General features: G+C 33.3%; 1 pseudogene; it reads left to right on the top strand.

Moving 5' to 3' along the window:
- Positions 1 to 2,731, top strand: part of LOC102894789 — a 21,866-nt pseudogene extending 19,135 nt beyond the window's left edge.
- The last annotated feature ends 932 nt before the right edge of the window (positions 2,732 to 3,663 follow it).

Below are 3,663 nucleotides of genomic sequence, written 5' to 3'. Positions count from 1 at the left end.
ATGAGTACTAGTGGGGTGGGGGAGTAGAAGGAAGGTAGACAAGGTAAAAGGGGTCAAATATAGGATTTAGGGGAAGGGTGAAGTAGGTAAAGGGGACCAAATATATGGTAGTTGAAGAAAACTGGACTTTGGGTGGTAAACACACAATAGAATATACAGATGTCAAATTATAATGTACACCTGAAAATTACATAATTGTATTAACCAGTGTTATCCCAATAAACTTAATGTAAAAAAAAAAAAACTATTTGAAGAAATAATGATTGAAAATGTCTCTAACCAGAAGGAAATAGACATACAAATCCAGGAAGCATGGAGAGTCCCAAACAATATAAACCCAAAGAAGCTCACACCAAAAAACATCATAATTAAAAATGCCAAAAGTTAAAGACAAAGAGAGCATCTTAAAAGCAGCAAAATAAAGGCAGTTATATGTACAAGGGAGCTTACATAAGACTGTTAGCTGATTTCTAATAGAACCTTTGCAGGCCAGAAGGGATTGGCATGAAATATTCAATGTGATGAAAAGCAAGGAACTACAACCAAGATTACTCTACCCAGCAAAGCTATCATTTAGAATCGAAAGACAAATAAACAGCTTCCCAGACCAAAAAAAGCTAAAGGAGTTCATCAACACCAAGCCAGTATTACAAGTAATGTAAAAGTGACTTCTTTAAAAAGAAGGGAGTTCAACATGACTAATTATCAAAGAAATGCAAATTAAAACTATAATGAGATATCACCTCACACTTGTCAGAATGGCTATCATCAATAAATCAACACAAGTGTTGGTTAGAATATGAAGAAATGGAAATCCTTATACACTGTTGGTGGAATTGCAAATTGGTATAGCCACTATGACATTCTGGACACTCAGAAAATTAAGAATACAACTACCTTATGACTCACCAATTTCACTTCTGGCTATTTATCCAAGGAAAATCAAAACACTAATTTGAAAAGATATATGCACCCCTTTGTCTACTACAGTGCTATTAAAATAGCTGAGATATGGAAGTAACCTAAGCACCCATCAATAGACGATTGGAAAAAGAAAATGTGGTACATATATACAATGAAATATTATTTGGCCACAAAAAAAAAAAATGTAATCTTACCATTTGCAATGACACGTATGAACCTAGAAGGTATTGTGCTAAGTGAAATAAGTAAGACAGAAAAAGACAAATACCATATGACTTCACTTATATGTGGAATCTAAAGAAAAAAAATAAAACAGAAACAATTTCATTGATACAGAAAATAAACTGCTGATTGCCAGATAGGAGGGGGATTTGGAAGGTCGAGTGAAAAACATAAAAGGACTAAGAAGTACAAATTGGTAGTTACAAAATCAAGGGGATGTAAGGTACAGCACAGGGAATATAGTCAATAATATTGCAATAACTATGTGTAGTGCCAGAGGGGTACTAGACTAATCGGGGGGTTCACTTCATAAATTATATAAATATCTAATCAGTATGCCGTACACCTGAAACTAATATAAAATAATATTAAATGTTAACCCTAATTGAAAATTTGTTTTAAAAAATTAAAAAAAGCTTTTCACCAGAGAGCCACTCTTGGTTTTCAGCTACCAAGAGGCTATAAGGTGCCCTGAGCTCATTTCCAAAGGCATCTGCAAGTCAAAATGTCGCATCTCTCTCTCCCAAGCTAAGTCCTCCAACCCCAGTAACCCCCAAGTCTTCTTTGACGTGGACATCAAAGGCAAGTGAATTAGTCTAATTGTCTTAGAATTGTTTGAAGATAATGTACCAAAAACTTCAGAAAATTTTCATGGATTGCGTACTGGAGAAAACGGCATTGGACCCAACACTAGGAAACCTCTCCATTTCAAAGGATGTTCATTCTATCAAATTATTAAGAAATTTATTATCAAGGTGGAGACCTCTCAAGCCAGAATGGAGAAAGTATTTGTGGTGAAAAACTTGAAAATGAAAATTTCTATTATATGCATGACCAGGAGGGTTTATTGAGCATGGTACATGCAGGCTGCAATACCAATGGTTCTCAGTTCTTTATCACAACAGTTGCAACTCCTCATTTGGATGGAAATTTTGGTATTTGGCCAAGTGATTAAATGAATAAGTGTGGCAAGAATTATGGAAAATCTAGAAGTAAAAGGTAAAAAAAAAACTGGCTAGATTGTGCATTATTGAAGAATGTAGAGAATTGAAGGAAGGGGAAGATTGGAGTTTATTCCCAAAATGTGTTTCTGGGGACAGTCATCCAGATTTCTCTGAGGATGTAGATATAGATTTAAAAGATATAGATAAAATATTATTAATAACAGAAGACTTAAAAAACATTGGAAATACTTTTTTTCAAATCTCAAAACTGGGAGATGGCCATTAAAAAATATACAAAAGTTTTAAGATATGTGGAAGATTCAAAGCCTGTTATTGAGAAAGCAGATAGGTTGAAGATGCAACCTGTACCTCTAAGCTACAAACTGAATTTTGGTGCTTGTAAGCTGAAGATGTCAAATTGGCAGGGAGAAAATGACAGTTGTTTGGAGGCTCTTTTTCTCTGCAGAGTTCAAGGATGACAAGGATTAAAAGAATATGATCAAGAGTTGGCTGAGCTTAAGAAAGCTCATGAGATAGCACCAAAAAGTAAAGCTATGCAGGCAGAGTTGCTGAAAGTCAAACAAAAAATATAGGCACAGAAAGATAAAGAGAAGGCAGTATACAAAAAAATTATTATTTAATAAGGAATTCAGTTTTGCTTGAATATTATACATTGATTGTATAAAAGCAATAAAAAAATGTAAGGGGCTATGTCTATTATATATAATCACTAATGTGTTTTCTTTGATACTTTATTTCCCTATTGTTTAGAGCTTAAGAATACTGATATGTGTTCACTCTTAATAAAAGTGTTATAAAAAATAATAAATGAAGAAGAGAAAAAAGAATGTAAATATGAATATTAAATTGGCAATAACTATGTACCTATCAAAAATCACTTTAACTGTAAATAGGTTAAATGTTCCAATCAAAAAACATATAGTAGCTGAATAGATGATAAAATAAGACTCATACATATACTGTCTACAAGAGACCCATTTCAGATTGAAAGACACACTGAAAATAAAGGGATGGAAAATGATATTTCATGAAAATGGAAATGAAAAAAAGCTGGGGTAGCAATACTTACATCAGACAAAATAAACTTTAGAACAAGGGCTATAATAAGAGACAAAGAAGGACATTATATAATGATAAAGAGATCAATCCAACAAGATGTAATAACCCTTGTAAACATGTATGCACTCAATATAGGAGTACATGAATATATAAGGCAAATATTAACAAATGTAAAGGGAGAGATTAACAGTAATACAGTCATAGTAGGGGACTGTAACAGCCCATTACACCAATGGACAGCTCTTCCAGACAGAAAAACAGAAAGAAAATTGCAGACTTAAATAGCACCCTAGATCAGATAGATTTAATAGATATATTTAGAGCATTTCACCCAGAAGCAGCAGAATATACATTCTTCTCAAGTTCACCTGGAATATTTCCAAAGACAGACCACATGTTAGGCCACAAAACAAGTATCAATAAATTTAAGAAGGCTGAAATCATACCAAGCATCTTTTCTGACCACAACTGTATGGAACTAGAACTCAATTAC

Source organism: Pteropus alecto, unplaced genomic scaffold, assembly GCF_000325575.1.
Source record: "Pteropus alecto unplaced genomic scaffold, ASM32557v1 scaffold249, whole genome shotgun sequence".
Lineage (NCBI taxonomy): Eukaryota > Metazoa > Chordata > Mammalia > Chiroptera > Pteropodidae > Pteropus > Pteropus alecto.
The sequence above is the reverse complement of the archived record's forward strand: the minus strand, read 5'-3'. Positions and strand labels throughout refer to the sequence as shown.